At 39.1% G+C, this 19838-nt stretch overlaps 1 protein-coding gene across 1 annotated transcript in view; it reads right to left on the bottom strand.

The window, feature by feature from the left end:
• DTNBP1 (dystrobrevin binding protein 1) overlaps positions 1-19838 on the bottom strand; it is a 73507-nt gene that overhangs the window by 6593 nt on the left and 47076 nt on the right. The gene's annotated exons all lie outside the window — the stretch shown is intronic.

The raw sequence follows: 19838 nt of genomic DNA, 5'->3' as shown, positions 1-19838 counted from the left end.
GACTCTCAGATTTTAAAAGCTACTGAACCAGTTCAGTTCTACCAGACTGTTGTGGCAGACTGTTAACACAGGCTGTTATCAAAGGCGGCTTCCATGCTTTGCAGCTCTACTTTAAAACTTAGAAGGGAGCAATACTATAGCAGCACAACCTTCACATTAAAGTGATATCATAACTATCTTGAGGCAAGGTGCAGATTTCTTCAACTGTGTAAACAGGAACAACTGAAAGCACTATCCATCAATAACCAGGATTTCAGAATTCTGCACACACACACACCCCAAATCTATCATGTAATGATGTCCCTGCTATCATACATACCTAAATACAGACAAAAAGTAGCACTTTGGATTTGAGTGTTGCAGCACACTTCCACCATAATACAAGAGTAAAGATATGTGTTTGTGCATGCTGATGCAGGAAAATACAAGCACATGTGTGTGTGTGCACAACATGGGAGATTCTCCTTTTGTCAGCCTTCAGACAGACTGAAAAAATCCTTTGAAGAGCATCCTACATTTATACCAGGTACATATCCAGAGTCATGAGCATCAGTATACATGGTCTTTCTCTGTATATAGTAGCAAAGAATGCGCCAGAAGACGATGATGATACTGACACTAAAAAAGTAGAGCTAACTGTCATGAATTACTAATGCCACCCAGCAACAAGAGCCAGCTTGTATACCTTGTACAGACACAAACTGACAATCAGGTTTGCTTATACATATCTCTGCTGGGTCCCCACAGTTCCTCTTTTCTCCTACAGCGAAATAAGACTGAATATCATCAGAATCACAGAATCTTCAAATCTCAAAGAAAAAGGCCTCTGAGATGATCAAATCCAACTGTTAACACAGCACTACCAAATCACCACTAAACCATGTCCCTAAGTATCATGCCAACAAATCTTTCTAATTCTTCCATGGATGGTGACTCCATTACTTCCTTAGGCAGCCTGTTCTGGGAAGAAATTTCCCCCAACATCCAGACTAAACCTTCCCTGGCACAATTTGAGACTCTTTCCTCTTGTCCTATCACTTGTTACTTGAGAGAAGAGGCCGACCCCCACCTCACTAGAATCTCCTTTCAGGGAGCTGTAGAGAGCAAGAAAATCTCCCCTTAGCCTCATTTTCTCTAGACTAAACAACTCCAGTTCCCTCAGCTGCTCTTCATAGGACTTGTGCTCTAAACCCTTCACCAGCTTTGTTGACCTTCTTTGGACACACTCCAGCACCTCTATGTCCTTCTTGCAGTGAAGAAAGAACTCCTTCCCTCCTGGTTTGCTCTACAGGATTTGTGCTGTTTAGTGAAGAGTAACACCTTGTAGATTAAAAGGCTGAGTTAGCTGTTGAAGTACTATCTCTATCCAGACAACTATAAGAATATGCTTTTAAAAATGTTTTTCAGGTGGAATATATAAACTGGAACCCTTTAGAGTTCTCTGTCTTTCTAAACCATGATCTCTCTGCTTATATTTAAAAAAGGAATTTGCTAGCTGAGCTGCTGATGGAAAGGACAGGGATAGTGAGGAGAGCTGCTGGTCTGGGTTGTTCTGCCCATTAGGGAAAGCTCCAAAAATACTGCTGGTTAAAAAAATGTCTAGGCTTTCACACACCAGACAATTAAAATATGACATGCATACAGACAAATGCTGAAAGAGCATAAGGTTTTCTAGAACGAGCATCATGTCAGTCTTCCAGGGAAAATGTTACATTAATGATACTTTAGCATACAGACATTCATTAAAAGCATTTACCATTATGGTCATTACTATCATCATGCAGAACATGTTTTATTAAACGAGGAAAGAACATCAGAGAGCATTAATTCACTCTGCTGCCTGCATCAAGGTCATAGATCATCTACAGAAGCAACTGAGATGTGATAGCTGCCAAAAGAAGCCATAAAACTGCACTGACTACCAAATGTCCATTAAAACATCAGTAAATAAGATGAAGTATTTCTCTTAGAGCACATTTTAGAATAAAACACCAGTGTATAGTAAGAAAAGCATTTTTAAGTCAATGTATCTTTGTTATCAGTTAGACTGTGGGGTATGATGCTCCTTGGAGCAGCTCCTCTGCCACAGTCCTAAATGATGAGCAATTATTAATAACATTGTGTGAGAGTCCGAAATGCTATTCAATTGTACTAATTAAAGCCAGTGGCTCTCACTGACAATGGACATTTCCTGCTTTTCTTACAATACATTCTGACAGTTTTGCATTCTGCATTGATTCTTCAGGATATTTTTAACCCCAGAAAGAGACATTATCCCAACAATGTAGGAAACTGATGCAACTGTTTCTTAGTATAGCAGTCTGGGTTTTTGCATTTTGCCTAAAGTGTCCCATTATCTATTGAAACTGTCCCTGGCCAAAGCTAAATACTAACAGCTGCTTGCTGTGTTGACATACTCTACAGAAACTCAAAACACTATGGCTGAAGGATTGTCAGGCTTGCTCTTCAAAGTCAGTTACAGAGAGTTAGCATCAAGAACCTTGCTGTACAATTTCATGCTCTGCCAGGTATAATAAAAGTTGCTTGGCTAAGCAAACCCAAACTGCTCCACGTGGGGTTTCTGTTTGTTGTCAGAAATACTAAGGATGGCTAGAGAAAACCAACAGCCAAACCTGAAACAACAGAAAAATGGCAATGTTGTTTCTTTTACAAAGCTTTTCAGACCTACATGTTCCAGAATCCAGGTGTAGTTTTACACTGAATAGAACCAGCATCAAAGGAGTCCTAACACAGACAAAAATATCATCCATATACCCTCACACACTGTTCATATCCACACACAAATTCCTACAGATCACTGAGACCTCACACACTTAAGATATGAAGGCATTTTTTTCCTTTCACCATAAAATTGTGCCTCTGAATTACTAAGCACACCTATTTCTTAATCATACTGCTGTGCCCAGGAAAAAAACATACTACAGAGAAAATTTTAATTCACAATTAGATGCAGGCTTACTGGACTTGCCAGGGTAACCTAAATACAAGGCAACTTCAATTCCACACCAGCCACAGCTTTCAAGAGAACAGAACTAAACAGAGGCAAGATAGTCCTTAAAAACTGGAAACACTAGTGCTGACATCCAGCCTTCAGGAGCAACCCCATGGCCAACCCATAGCTCACCTCCCTTGCAGCCACAGTAAAACTTGTGGCTGTCTCCTCAGAAGGCCAAGCACACAGGCAGCGCACATCCACAGAATGTCTTACTGGTACAAAATCTCATTTTCTCCATCACTGCTCTCCTTGGACTTTCACTCCTCTTCACAAACCACCTACATTTTGACCTACGCTGCTCATTGCACCTGCTATGCAAGTGCTGAAGCACAGAAGTTGCTTCTACCCTGGAACCAGTCACCCCAGCATGATGTAGTCTCTGGGTACATGAACGTCTCCTGAGATGCCACATTGCCCTTACCTCCTCCAGCTAGGTGACAGCTTATCAGGAAGTTTTAGGGGACAACTCCACTTCTCCAAACACCTCAGTATGAGAAAAAGCTATAGTCATCATCTGCTTCTGCCTCTGTGGATCCTGCCTGTATCAGCCAACAAGACCTGGGAAGCTCTATCAGCTAATCCCAGTCATCAAAGAGTGCCCTTGTGCTCTTATAACTCTGTGAAAAATAAGTATTTAAAAAGACCAGTACCCAGAGGTTAGTCCTTAATGCAGTAACTTTTCTTAAAGGTGCTCCCCCTCTCAGCCTTATTGCTGGGGGGGAAAAAAAAATATCACCATGCAGTTATGCAATTGCCAAAGACTTAGAAAATCAAGATAAGAGCAGGAGTACATGGTAAAACGTCCATGTCTCCACATCTTCATTCACGTTTCTGATCTTTCTGCAGCCAGCAGCTGTGCTCACCAGACCCTGTATTCCTGTTACAAGATTAATTTATTAAAGCTGAGTCCTCAAGAGAGGTAATTTCTTAATGACTTTATAAAATATTTTTAATTACAAATGAACTCTATTTCTGGGAATGTCCCTCCCACATCTGAAGTGTTTGAACTAGATACTAGAAAAACCCAAACTGCAAAGAAACCAATCACAACAGCTTATAACTATACACCTCAAGTAGAAAGGACACCATTTTCTGATATAATTCATATTCTTGACTGACACTTCCTACAAATTAAAGTTTTGTCACAGTAGATAAAATTCCTACGCGAACAATAAGCTAAGTCATCATTTTATGCTTCAATATAAAAACACTTTCCACTTATGCACAACAGATTTCCTAAACAAACATGGCTATAAATACAATACATTAGAAGAGCAACTACAAAATACAATAATCAGCAGCTGAAACCACTGGTCGTTTAGATTGCTAACACATCCCTTAGACCTAACATAGAAGATGTCAAGTTGTCTAAATTGATGGCTTTTTGGTGCTTTCATACTCTTATGCAATCAGTTTGCTTTTCTGCAATTAATTTATTGTGTTACTTTATAGTTCTCATGTGAACTAGAATCCATAAAACTATCTCTTCTGAAGAGTGAATGGCACAGAACAAGACAAAGACTGAAGCTCTGACTAAACACCCTTTTATCCCTTTCTGCAGTTCATCTGTTTTTTGTAGATTCATTCAACCAGACCATAAAATGTATGCAAGTATTCTTCTCAGGAATCTCCACTTTCACTAGAGATATCAAAGCCTCAAGCAGCCCTTCACTACACTCACTCCAGGTTTTTGATGTCCCTCCTGTCCTGGGGGGCCCAAAACTGGACACACAGCATGCAGACATGCTGAGTAGAGAAGGATAATCCCTTCCCTTGATCTCTTGGCCAGGTTCCTGTTCATACAGCCCTGGATGCTATGGCCTCCCTTGCTGCCAAGCATGCTGCTGGCTCATGCCCAGATGCCTGCCCACCCCACACCCTCAGGGTCTTTCCACAGAGCTGCTCCCTGGCCAGTCAGTCCCCAGCTGGTCTCCTTGCTGGCAGTCCTCCTGCCTGAGCTCAGAGCTTTGCTTTTGTACCTATTGAATTTCATCGTTTTCTGGTCAGCCCACTCCTCCAATCTCTCTAGGGCCCTCAGGACAGCAACTCTGCCTTTGCTACATCAACTGATTTCCTCCCAGCTTGGTGTCATCCATCCAAGCTGCAACATCCTAATTTGGCGATGAGAATATTGCAAGAGACTGTCAAAACCTATTAGCGAGCTGGCTATTCGCTGAACAACTGGAAGCCTTCAAAAATCAGAACAATAAACACAAAGACAGACAACGGAAGGCAGCCAGCTGAGTAACTTTTCAAGTGCATTATAACTTGGTAACTTATACTTGCAATTGCTTCATTATATACCCTTTCAAGTAAGAATATCAAAGCAAGACAAGATGCAAGGAAGCGTTTCAAAGAACACAGGGTTTTTTTTCCTCAGAAATGTTTAAATTATTCTTGACAGAATTTAGAACACACTTTGATAATCTATGGGATGAAGTTCAGAGCACTTTTGCACTGTACTTCGTTGAGAAGTGTGTGGGGGAAACTCTTGGCAAAACTTGAATGAAAAAAAAAATAGTAAAATTGTAACATATGGGAATTAGGTACATGCAGTCCTTCTTCCAAACAGGACTGAAAGCAAAATGAGGGAACACCATAAGATTTAATTGGGCTTGAACTCTAATTGAACAATCTCTTGACAAAGTAAAAAACAAATATATAAAAAATACATTTTTCCAAAAGTATATTTCAATAATTACAAATGGAAAAAATTAAGTCCTGACTTCACTGGAATTCACAGGATTTCATTAGACTTTGGTGACAGAAAGATTTTCTCTGCTGGAAATTATTCCAAAGGAGATTTATTGTTTGAGGACTCTCTAATTGAGTCGATCATCAGTAAATTTGCTGATGACACCAAGCTGGGAGCAGGAGTTGATCTGCTAGAGGGTGGAGAGGATCTGCAGAGGGACCTCGACAGGCTGGACAGATGGGCAGAGTCCAACGGCATGAGATTTAACACACCCAAGTGCCAGGCTCTGCACATTGGCCACAACAACCCCATGCAGAGCTACAGGCTGGGGTCAGAGTGGCTGGAGAGTAGCCAGGCAGAGAGGGACCTGGGGGTGCTGGTTGATGGTAGGCTGAACATGAGCCTGCAGTGTGCCTAGGCAGCCAGGAGGGCCCATGGCATCCTGGCCTGCATCAGGAACAGTGTGGCCAGCAGGAGCAGGGAGGTCATTCTGCCCCTGTACACTGCACTGGTTAGGCCACACCTTGAGTACTGTGTCCAGTTCTGGGCCCCTCAGTTTAGGAAGGATGTTGACCTGCTGGAGCGTGTCCAGAGAAGGGCAACAAGGTTGGTGAGGGGCTTGGAACACAAGCCCTATGAGGAGAGGCTGAGGGAGCTGGGGCTGCTTAGCCTGGAGAAGAGGAGACTCAGGGGTGACCTTATTGCTCTCTACAACTATCTGAAGGGAGGTTGTAGACAGGCAGAGGTTGGTCTCTTCTCCCAGGCAGCCAGCACCAGAACAAGAGGACACAGTCTCAGGCTGCACCAGGGGAGGTTCAGGCTGGAGGTCAGGAGGAAGTTTTACACAGAGGGAGTGATTGCCCATTGGAATGGGCTGCCCGGGGAGGTGGTGGAGTCACCGTCATTGGAGGTGTTCAGGAGGAGACTTGACAGGGTGCTTGGTTGCATGGGTTAGTTGGTTGGGTGGTGTTGGATGATAGGTTGGATGTGACGATCTTGAAGGTCTCTTCCAACCTGGTTTATTCTATTCTATTCTAAAAGCCTGCATTTTCATTAATAGCTATTTTACCAAAATTAACCAAAATTAAAGTACCAAAATTATTTTTATTACAGTATTTCTTAATTTTAAAAGTCACTAAAAGTGACTGCATGTACTCCTTGATAATTTCTAACTGGTGTTTTTAATGGATTGCATTCCGAGTATGAAAACTCCAATTAGCCCAGAAATAACCTAGTCAAGATGAAAAGCAGAGGTTTTAGCAGGGCAGAGAAATTCTTTAAGCTGCCCAATAAGTAGTTTTAACAAGTTGGTTTACCTTGGAAATTCCTTCTAAACTTACTTGAGACCCTTTGAAAATAAAGAAGAAGCCTAAATAAATACCAGAATAAACTACTGAAAATAACCTCCACAGTATGCCAAGATTCCAGTTACTAAAGCAGCACCTGGAGGAAGAAGCAGCTTCTGACCAACATGGCTTGAAACACAGCTTGGGAAAAGGCTTCCATCTAACACCAAAGTATTTATGAGACTTTTTTAAGACAGACCAGTAGCTTGCATCTGCAAATGAGAATACTCCCAAGCTATGGAGAGGCTGCATCCCCTTTGAGTTATCAAACTGTTAATACGACCCATATTATGATGAATTTAGGGTTTCGGACAAGCCTAGAGCATCCAACATTAAATACGAAAGTTTAAACCCCAGCTTGACTCCCTGTACTTTTCATTACATCACACTAGCAGCTATATGTCACATGACATTCCTTAGATTGCTTTCACCTTTCTCTATTCTCTGCAAACTTAAAAGAACAACAGGTTGAGAACTCCTCTGCAAGGTGGTCCACAACTACATAATGAACTCTTGCTTCCGAACTAGCCTTACTGTGGTTCAGAAACGGTAAGAACACTTCCTGAAATCTGAGTGTATTTACCTACTTGAGTTTTTAATGAAGAGCTGACAAATTTTTTTTGGTTAACAGAAACCGTTTTAGAACTGTTCAAATTAGTTTTAGCTATAGGCAAAATAATCATGGATACACTGTTCTACAGCACATCAGGGTTTCCCCCCCCACCCACTTGCTTCAGTGTTTTTCCATCTTCACATGTGCAAAAGCATATTTGGCAAAGTATATTGGTGTTACAGCAAAAGCTTTAGGAGGGAATTCTCTCCTCCAGGCCCATGTTGACAACTACTGGGTTAACAAATCTACAATCCACCATTTTCAAGTTTCCTGGTTCCATTTAATGTATGATCCCAGGAACACTAACCAACAATATCTGTCTTTTTAGAGGACAGGATTTAGCAGTATGGATTCAGTCCTCAACTTGCACCAGGACAGGCTCTGTTAAGAAAAATGTTTTCTAACTCCCTCATTCCTCTTCTAGGTAGATTTCTATCCTTGTCCAAAAGACAAGAAAAGGTGACAAGGGAAAGAAAACACTATGCTTAACCTTCCTAGCTCAGAAAGTAAGTGGAAAATTAACAAAACGACAAGAATCTGAGCTCGCATGCTTGCTTCCTGCCTCCCTCCCTAGAAATCCATCATTTATGGTACTGTATGAACAATTAATTCTGTTAGTAAGCTGCAAATTATTTATTTTCATTATAAATAAACCTGACAACGTCCACACATCTTCAGAACATATGGGTTGATTAGCAAAACCAGTCTGACTTTAAAAATCTAACCACACACCCTAGAAAAATCCCACTATTATAACAATTGTACTTGAAAACAGTTCAAATGACTCAGCACTACTTGACTGCCATGAGAAGCTGTATTTAATACATATGCTCTCCAATTACTTTTTTTTCTGTCTTAACTCAAAAATATTCATTTTTAAATGGAAGAACTAATCGATAGCAAATCTAAAACTGAATCACTTAACATAGAACCCGCAGCACTGCGGCACTCTGTTTGGGTTTGCAAAAGTCCATGAAACTGTCCCAAATAAGATTAATAGCATCCCATTACCTGAGTACAAATTGATCTATTTTCCATTCTGAAAAGATAACCACCCTTGCTTTGGAATGGGAAGGCTCTCAAAGACAGGCAAATGCCTTCTGCTACTATAAGAGTAGTGCTATTCTTAACCTTTGCACAACCCCAAGATATTTGCCTTCTAGACCAAATTATCTGCATGCATAGATATGTAAATAAATGATGAGGTACTGTTTTGCTGTCACTACACATTGTGCACACGTTGAAAACATGGGTTCCACAACATGGCAAATCAGTTGGCAGGTATCAGCTTTTACTTGTCCTTAAGAATAACACCAAGCATGGAACTCTTGCTTTGGTGAAACTAATCTTCATCCAAACTATAACCATCCTCAGACACAGGGGCCAGCAGAACAATACAATACAGGGCTTAATTATATTTTTCCTTAAAATAAGGGAGGTGAAAAAATTATTGCCTCATTTCCTACTAACTAAAGCAAAATGAGGGGCTTACTCTATGTACTGTTTTCAAAATAAGCAGTTTTCTGCCTGAACATGGAATTTATACCTCCCTCTCCAGAGGGAGGGCTACAGATGGCCAAAGAGTCCTATAAGCTTCAGAGCCAAAACAAGCAAGCTGCAGATTCACAGTTTCAACATGGTTCAATCAAATCTGACTGACTCTACATTGACAATGTATTTTAGACTTAAAGAGGGTTGGGGGTTTGGGGCTTGTTTTGGTTTTGTTGTGGGGTTTTTTGGTTTGTTTGTGGGTTTTTTGGTGTTGGTTTTTTTTTTTAAGACATACTTTAATGGAGCCTTAGGTTAATATTAGACTTCATGATCTCAAAGGTCTTTTCCAGCCTAAACAATTCCAAGATCTTCTAATTAATGATTGCTCAATCAAAAAGGAAAGAAATATCCTACCTTTCACTAAAAAAAATAATCATGCAATCAGTTGAAAGAGAATTTGATATTTTGACCTCTCTTTTACATGGTAGGGCATTCAGTATGCATTACATAAGCTACATTTGATAACAGGTGTGCTTTACACCTGCAAATGACATCATGCAATGATGAAAGTTCTATGCTACAAATCCACTCCAGCGCACCTCTGTTCAGTTAATGTCCCCAAATGAATCACATTACAGACTATCTTTTAAAATTATAGTGATGGCTAAATACTTTTGTTGATAGGATTAGCATGGTGAGATCTGAAGTACCATTGACTCTTACAAACCAGCACCCATGAGCATCTAAAGTTACTACAAAACTACAAAATAATATGAAAGGAGATTGATTTGCTAAGAGATGGGTTTTAGGGATGTGCTCTCTTCTGAGGAATTTCAGAATACATGCAGTCCTGCATACTCATTGCATATGGAGTATCAGATATGATAGATTAGCTTTATTTTTAACATCTCCATTTATTCTCAAATGCAAACCAAAGATGCCACCATTCCTTTTAAAAACTGAACATATGTAGGAGCTATTTACGAGCAAAGCTAATCTGAAACACTAGCAATGGCTTGCCTTTTTTTTACAGCTCTTTTACAATACTGTAAGAAAGATCTCTTCAAACTACATTATAATATTCTCTTCCAAAAGTGTTGTTCAATTAACAGGTTGCTTTTAAATTCGGCCAAATGGATAGTAACAACTACACAGGCACAATAAAAGGCGACAACCAAAACAAAAATGGTTCTACATTTCAAACAGAACAATGTGGTTGAACATAAAGCTACATTTTCAGAGTATATGACTGTATTTTCACAGTTAGAATGATGCATTTGCTGTTATGGAAAGGCATTATATAACACAAAAGAGGGCATCTTATGACAACTGCAGAAATAAACATCAGTGTGTTTTTTCCAGTGCTTTTTGCAGTGGGGAAAAAAAAAAGGCTTATATAGAAGAAGAAACAAAGCAAACCCCAAAACCAACCAACCCAAACCAGTTTAGTTAGGACACAGATTGCAGTTCAGAAATAAAGCAAATTTTGGTGTGCCAGGTCTAAAAAAAAAAAGGATATAAAGTTTTAAATTTTTAATTAAACATTTTAAGCTATCTTCCACGCTTGTAGTTTTTATATACTCAAACCCATTCAATTTGCTTCATTTGGGTTTTACAGAATAATAAATTGTCTACAGCTCAGAAAGCACAGATGTTAGCAGAAAAAGCAGCCCAGGTAAAACTTCCAACGTGCAGGACACTAACTGTCTTTAAATAGCTCAATGGTAAGAATAAAATTCTCTTGATGATCTTGAAAAACATTTAAGATACATCACTGTGGAGAAAAAGAGTCTTGAAAGATGATCTGTTGCCACTGACTTCCTGAACTACTTGTCTGCCATCTTATAGCAGAATTGTTCTCAATTGTTCAAACTTGCATCTTCGAATACTGAAGGCAGAACAAAAGTCATCTTACATGTAGTGTCAAAGCACTTCTGTAAGTTTTCTGTTAATTCAGAACAGTTTCTGCAACTTTGATCGGTCTATACATACATACATACATATAGCAGCATGGTTTAGTTGATTAGGTGGTGTTGGATGATAGGTTGGACGCGACAATCTCGAAAGTCTCTTCCAACCTGGTCTGATCTGGTCTATTCTATTCTAGCATTTAAGGACAAACCTGGAAGAGCCACAGGCAGATGAGAAGAAAAGTAAAACCCAAACTCCCTTACAGACTACAACAGAAGAATGTGGTTGGGTTTACTTCTTTGTTTAGTTCAGCCCTGAGGAATGTCACATACTTTAAATTTCCCAGGATTTGAGTATTCTGTATAGTAACCAATATTTGCTACTAATAGAAAGAGAGGCTACTACCAGTAGGACTCAAAGTTTAACTCTGACATTCAAGTTTTTATTATGCTTACTCTTTAAAGACAACCAGACTAAACTAGTGTGTCAATATGGGTAAAGTCAAGGGAGATCACTCACCCAAACAAGGAACCTGATTTTATGGTACTAGATCAAATTAGCACTGCCACACTAAGGAAGCTCTGCTGGCTGGGTACAAAAATAACTCTTCTAGACAAACCAATTCTGGCAATTTTTGTTTGGCTGGGTTTTTTTTTAATGAGGATTAGCACCAACAGCCATAATATTGCCAGCTCCAAGTAAAGCTGTGTTCATTCAAAACTATTTTTGCTGTTCACCTACTAATTTACCAATGCTGCCTTGATGAAATCCGGTATGAAGTAACTGTAATTTTTAGCTGTGCTGACATTTATGTAGCTTACAGTAACAGATAAACTGATTTCTAAAATTTATTATACTAATCACAAAATATACTTGGTTGGAAGAGACCTTCAGTATTCAGTATCACTAAGGTTGGAAGAGACCTCAAAGATCATCGAGTCCAACCTGTCACCACAGACCTGATGACTAGAGTAGGGGGGACACTACTGCCCACTGCAGGCTTGAACTCACGACCTTCCCATTAAGGGTCTTATGCGCTACCAACTGAGCCACATGTTAAAACAGTCCAACCTTTGATCCAGCACTGAATGATCAACACTAAACCATGCCCCTAAGCACCAGGTTCACATGCCACTTGAACAACTCCAGGGATGGTGACTCCACCACTGCCATGGGCAGACCATTCCAATGTTTGATCATCCTTTCAGTGAAGAAATCAAACTAATTTAAAGGACTGCAATATTAATTTTTCAAGTACCAATTTTCCAGGCTGATTTAAAGATCTTGTGCAAAAACTAGCAGGTCTCTTTTCATGTGTGCAAGATCTAAGATTAATTTATTGGAATAAAATACACTTAGAAAAGTTTCACTGATTAACATAACTAAACCAGGTCAGCTGCATCCTCATTAAAAGAGCCTAATTAGCAGCTAGGCCTTTTTCATTATTTGATGTTCACGTTTTTACATCTGCTTCTTATTAGGAGAAACTGTTAATACTAAAGCAATATAAAACTTACTAGGCCTATCAGTTGCTTAGCCCAACAACTCAACACATAGATTTTTTAAAAAGGGAGACACCTACAGAGTAAAACACAGGGAGGGTGGTGCAGATGTGTGATGTTACTAACGCGTCAGTGGAGCACTAAACAAGACAGAAATATGACAGGAGATACAAAGTAATAAAAATAAAGATGAGGCAGGAGTGGAAAGGAAGGGCAACTGACAACTCAGATGGCCAAAGAGAGTTGATAAATAAGACATGACACTTGATTCTGGGTTTCCCCAGTCTAGTAGAAATTAGACAAATTGCAGTAAGGAAAACAACACAAACCAGGAGGGAAAAACAGCAACAATAACAAAAAAACAACAGGCACATTGCCACACTGAAACCAAACACCAAAACCAAAGAGCCACTGCAATAAAATCAGCCCTTAACAAAAGAAATACACACTACTTAAGCTCTCTGCCAGACAAAAAGCCAAAAGACTCTAGGAGCAATTACTGGTGAGAAAGCGCATACTGCATGACCATCAATGACTGAACCCTATGCCTATAGCAAAAAAGATCTGACAGATGACACCTAGGATACAGTATCTTATTCAAGCAAACAAAGAAAACCCAGCAAAAGGATGCATACACAAAGTGACAGTGAAGAGTGAATAAAACGCAGAAACTCAGGAAGCTGATAAAAGCACTTACAAAGGGGAAGAGAAAAAGGAAGGGGGCTGACTGGAGAGGGAAGTCAATGCAATTAGGACTGTGAAACCTGCAAAATACGCTTCCTATGAGATCATTCCTTCTAACATACACAGATGTATGACATCGCTCCCCACCCTCTTCCCCCACCTTCTTTTCAGTAAATACTTGAGATTCAGTATTCCTAAGGTTAGAAGGGACCTCAAAGATCATCGAGTCCAACCTGTCACCACAGACCTCATGATTAGAGTAGGGAGGACACTACGGCCCACTGCAGGTTTTCTTCCATTGCATGGATGCCATGCAAGACTTCAACATCTCCTGCAATATCTGGGCACAGCAAACACTTATGCCTGAGCTACAAACAGTATAAAACGAGGAATTAATTCCCCTGACATCTGTATCAATCAACTTCTGCAATTTGTATGCACTTCAAAAGCATTCATCTTCAGGTGAATTAAAAATACAGAATACTTAATTCATAATCTTTTCCTTATCTTCTGAATATGTATAAGTCTCTACTAACTTAATTTTAAATTTTATTCTTTCAAATATTTTACAAGTAATTAGTCATGAGTGTTTTACACTTCACAAAATGCATGTTTCCTTCACACTGTAAATAAGCAGTTGACTTCTCTCTGCACAAGCTGTCCTTTTCTATAGCAATGAAACTCACATGCTATACCTTTACAACTGGTAAAGTCACCCATACCTGTACCAATTCAAACAGCCCCTAAAGAAGTGCACAGAGATTCTGCAAAAGAAAGCAGAACTGCTTATTGTAAAAACATTAAGGTAAACTGTAAGCAGAAGTGTTCCAATCCTACACAGTGGCCAATTCTTCCTTGATTTGATATCTAAGCTTGCACAATGTGCCTCTGAAAAGCTGAACATCCACTAATTTTAGAGAAGGATATCATTAGAACACAGTATGACCTTTATTAAATATGAATTATTTGTTCTCAACACATTTGGCATGACAGTGGGAAAACACTGCCTTCGGGCCATCATTACATCTGCCCTGTTTCCTTCTCCCTCCTGTCCTCACCATACATCTGCTTTGTCAGCCCCAACAGCATCCAATTTGCATGGGCAAAGAGATTTGTTGCCTTCTCTTCAGAGCAACCCACAGTATTTTTATATGATACTAATGCAGAAACAAAATTACTAAGTTTGAGATTTAAACTTGCAACAGAGATTGAGGCAAAATGTTTCTTATCTCTTAGCTGATGCAATAGACTCCAACAGATAACATCACATTTGATTTTACTGGCTTCATACAGGGAAAATTTCATCCATAGTCATGAAGAACAAAATCTACTTTTTAAATAAAAGATCAAGTTCAATGGAAGTGGTTACAAACAACATGATGGGATCCAAGCAGCTGATGCTCAGACTTTGAGATGCCTTTTTAAACAGAAATGAGACAACAAGGTGGGAGAGTGAAGAGCAGTTAGAGTACAAACACCTCACAAGACTAAACTGAAACAATCTGATCTGTCCTGGGGCTTGGCTAACAACAGACCTTTAGAATGTGAAGAACATCATGACTATGAGGTCTTCCAAGACAAACATAGCAGGGGCAGCATCTAGTATGTGCATCACCCTTGATATCAGTTTCTGAATCCATTAGAAATAATGAACAAGGCTTGAGGTGGGAATCCACCAGCAAACGCTGTGGTGGCATTCCTGTTCTCTCCAGGACCGAATGAATTATATACCAAGAGGTGTGCAGAAAGTGTTAAACTTCAACCTATTGTGATTCTCTGTTTACAAACTATCAAATCTGTTTACAAGGGTGACTATTCAAGGGTAATGAGAAGAGAGGCATGCATGAGGAATTATCATTTCATGCTCTATAAAACCGTAGGCATTTGGTTAAAAGTCTCCTATTTTGTCACACTCTTGCTGATATTATTCCTTTTAAACTATTTTTTTGTGCATGCCTTATTTATTAAACAAGTTCCCTTGACAATACATGTGTTTATATATACAAAAAATACAGTATCAACATCAAACAGTGGCTGCAACACAGAGACCAATCTAACCATAAAGTGCTGAAATTTCATCCAGAAGGAAGAAAAAAGCACTAATCCTTAGCAATACATCAAAACTGCATTTTCAAAGTAAAATTGGTAAATGTGGTGCATTGCTCAAGAAAGCAAAACTATCTTCTCAACCAAGCATAAAATTCACATGATTATAGGTTTTCAGGAAGCATTAATTAACTTCTTCCCTCCGCTTTCAAAAACCCAGGTTCCCTGTAAAATCCTCCTTTGTCTAACTACATTCAGATCAAGGGGTGGTTTCACATGAATCCTGTTTAAATAAAATATATGTGTATATTTATTCATTAGGTGTTTTTTAATGAATTAATTTGAATATATAAACTCTCCATACAGATGCAAAACCTCTATGTCACTTTTAAAGATAGAGCTGTTAAGAGCACACTTAAGTCCAAATGCATTGTACTCAATGTATTACAAGTAACTTCACATATGAACACTGTAAGTACTAGCGGACTAGAATTAATCATGTTTTGCTGAACAAATTTGCAAGGTAACAGATCCTATTTATCACTCAAAATAGGTCTGAAATTATATACTTCCACACTGCTATTATAATCCGTGAATAACAATAAGTGAAAACTGTAATCACATCAGCAGCTATTAAAGAGTGAAGGCCTGCTTTCCTAACACTACTTTAATGCTTTCTAAATAGTAAATTGAATGATGGTATCTCAGCCTAGGGGGCAAAAAAGCATCAGTAAAAAGCCCAAGAGATTGCATTTTATAACCATGCATGGATACAAATGTATCTAGAAATTAGAACAAGAAATGCTATTCTTAAGCCCATAGGTAAAATGAAGAACATATATTTACAATGAGACTTTAATGTAGGGCATTTCACATTTAATTTTGGTTTAAACATTCTGCAGATTTCCTAGGTTGTTGAAAAGATTTCATCCTTCACCTTTATTCACCTAAAGGAAGACATCTGACACACTTGAGAGAAAGTCAACTAGTCAGACTGGTGGTATGGAAACATAATGCACTGAGTCACCAAGGTTATATAAACTGATACAGCAAATTAACACCCTTCCCTCCCTGCCTCCCAAAATATAAGCTACTCAACTACTCAGTCATTCCAAAGGATAGCTTTGTTTCAATGCTAGGATAATAACTGTCAGAGCTCTGAAACTGAGCTACCTTCTCATTCCAGAAGAGATATGCAGGTCAGAACTGAGGCTTATCAAATAAGGCAGCATGCAGATCTGCCATTTGCACTTTCACTGCCCCTGCTGCCCTCACCCCAAAGAGGAATACAAAACTCTGATCTTTCAGATCATTCCAGGATTTTTTTAAAGAGATGAAATAGGAATTCACATTAGGCAGACTGGATTGCACCTAGCCAAGAGGTAAAAAGTATAAAAGAAAAGTATGAATTACCTGAGCTATAAAATATAGAAGAGCTATGTTTAGAAGCTGGCATGAAAAATACTTCCGTAGGTACACGCACTTCCTGAATTGCACAATATAACAATATTGGGATGAACTTGGAAACTCCTGAAGTGTAGGACTACTAAAAGAAACAAAATACTTGTCCAATATAGCCTTTAAAAAGTCACAGTGCAAAGAATTCTTAAAATAGAAGCTTGCAAAGCGCATTATACTGTCAGAGCAAATCTGTCTCCATCCCGTTAGAGATGCTAGCTTGGTGATCCACATAAAACTCCACCCATCTTTTAAGGCAAAAACTGTCCTAGTACCAATGCTTGTGGGCTTTAACGCAAAGTTCTGGCAATTGTCCAAGGATCTGCAAGGGAGGACATGCAGCTTTTTAAAATTTCTTTCTAGGTCATGACATAAGAGATCACACTGATGTCCACTAACCCTCGATTTACAAGAGGGAAGCCAGCAACTAAAAGGGAATGTACTTCTAAAAATGTTATGATGTACAGACTTTTTGTGTTTACACGAGTTATCTAACACTTTCCACAGGGCTTGGTAAAACAGAAGAATAACACATACAAAATGGAACTGAAAACCAAGGGTAAAGCAGCATATCTTCATCCATGGCAAGCAGGTATTCCTAGCAAATAGAGAGGTTTTCAAATGGAAGTTTTAAGGGAAAAAAGCACCCTGTCCTGTCTCTTATGCTATGCTTAGATTATGAAAGGGCAGACTAAGTTAGAGGTCTGCATTTTAAAGCAAGTGATATTTGGCACTTTTGTCATCTATAAAGGAATCCAGATTGGGTTTGAGACTTGAGATGTGGCTAAGTCTTCTGGCAATGACGAAACCAAAGAGCTTTCCCACATTTTTCTCAGACTTATCCTTTTGAACAAAGTTAATGCCTGTATAAAATCTTGTGGCTTTATACAGAACTCTTTAACAGTAGCCCTTGCCTGCAGTGAGGTGCCATATTGCCTTCTATATCAAAATAGCAACTAGGAATGATGGGTAAGGACATCACTGGAACAGGGATCCAATTAACAGAATATGACAACATTGACATTTATGTAACAAAGTTTCAGTTAGGCATCAATGACTAAATTTATACCACAGAGATATTAATATTCCTGCCCAGCAGATTTCAGTAGAAGTAGTTTAAATACTTTTAATGTTCTTCCTCCCCAGTAATTTGATAACCAGGGTAAGTCAGAAAACGACTAAAGCCAGACAAAATAAGAGACTGAATAGTATCACAACATAAGCAGACAATATTTTAAGTGCTTAAAGGATTTAAGAAAGCCTCTTTGCTGAATTAATACTGGAACAGTTTAACACAATTAACCATTAGCTGGAGGCATATTAAATACTACGAAACAAAATCCAAAAAGGTACCTCACCCCAACACACACTGGCCTTTCAAGAATTCTACTCTTTTTCTTCAGGATTTCTCTCCTTAATTTCTTCAACACATTTATATGTAAAAGACTCCTTGTCTCTCTCTCCATCAAGCAAGCAAAACTCTCACAGAGTCTTGTGAAATAAGCTCTCTTGTTTCTCTAACACCTTTTCATTTGCAGCTGTCCACTGGAAATCTCATGATTGATTCCTCCCTGGATGTTACTTAGCCTGTTCACAGTTGAATTAATCTCAATAGTTAATTTCTCAAGTGTGACTTCATGACAGATTGTTTTCCTCCTAAATAATTTTTGCTCGATAACCGGTCACTCACAGAACTTTTTGGCTTACTAGAAGACAAAACCCTAGAAAATATTTTTTGGGGGCATGTTTTACAACTGTTCATAACACTTAACCTTTTCATAAGTATGCTGCTGCCTGAACAAAAGACAGAATACCCAAGCTAAAACTGGAAGCAGCGTTTCTTAAAGGTTAATATCACAGAAACATATGTATAATGTGCATCCAAGGGAAGTACAAGAATACTTTGCTTACAGAAGCATTCTGGACTATTCTTTCATTCAAAAAGCAGCAGTGTACATGTTAAAATCATCATAGCATTCAATGTCAAGTCAAAAAGCATCTATTTTTAAGTATCTTAAAGATGAAAATGTCATCTTATCTCCTTGAGCTTTGAAGTACTCCGAAAACGGCTATACGGTAAGAATGCTGGCTTCTCTGAAATTAATTGATGATGTTTTAAATAATGCATTCAAATACCTCTAGATATTCTTGCACCATGCAGCTTCCCTTCTAAAATAATTGGATTTCTTTTGTCTCATAGAAATCCTCAAAGTTTTCAGATTTCTATGAGATATGACTTAAAATATATTCTTTCTTTGGCCTATGTTAGAGAAAACCTTTTCTGTTTTCTCCTTTGTTGTAGTTAGTCCACAATATTTCCATACACCAGATTATTTTAACTTTATTAATTTAATGACAATTAGATTGAATAATATATGCAAGAAAAATCCTCAGTGGCACAAAAGCACCCTGAACTATATGTAGGAACAGCCACACTTCTTCCCATTCTCTAACTAGCAGAATTTTTCGTAGAAGCATTAAGGTTGGAAAAGACCTCTAAGAATATCAAGTCCAACCATCAATCAACACAACACTACCACATCCACTAAACCATGTCCCAAAGTGCCATGTCTTGTGTACAATTTTTTAACACCTCCAAGGATGGTGATTCAGCCACCTCCCTGTTCCAAAGCCAGATCAGTTATGGTTTCCCAAATGTGCTGAAAATTGAAAACTTGAACTTCTGTTCTGTCAGCCTTCACACAGCTTTGTATCCAAAATATGTTCAGGTGTGATGAGAACCAGATACTAAGTGAATGGCAACACAGCCCTCTAAATACACACCAACCAGCAAAAAGTGAAAATACATTAACACATCCAAGTGCTGGGCTCTGCACATTGCCCACAACAACCCCATGCAGAGCTACAGGCTGGGGTCAGAGTGGCTGGAGAGCAGCCAGGCAGAGAGGGACCTGGGGGTACTGGGCAATGGTAGGCTGAACATGAGCCTGCAGTGTGCCCAGGCGGTCAAGAGGGCCAATGGCATCCTGGCCTGGATCAAGAACAGTATGGCCAGCAGGAGCAGGGAGGTCATTCTGCCCCTGTACTCAGCACTGGTTAGGCTACACCTTGAGTC

This window comes from Melanerpes formicivorus, unplaced genomic scaffold (genome assembly GCF_026170545.1).
Source record: "Melanerpes formicivorus ecotype bairdi unplaced genomic scaffold, bMelFor1.0.p_v2 SCAF_53, whole genome shotgun sequence".
In the NCBI taxonomy this organism is placed as follows: domain Eukaryota; kingdom Metazoa; phylum Chordata; class Aves; order Piciformes; family Picidae; genus Melanerpes; species Melanerpes formicivorus.
Note: the sequence above shows the minus strand (reverse complement) of the source record. Positions and strands in the feature narration are given on the sequence as shown.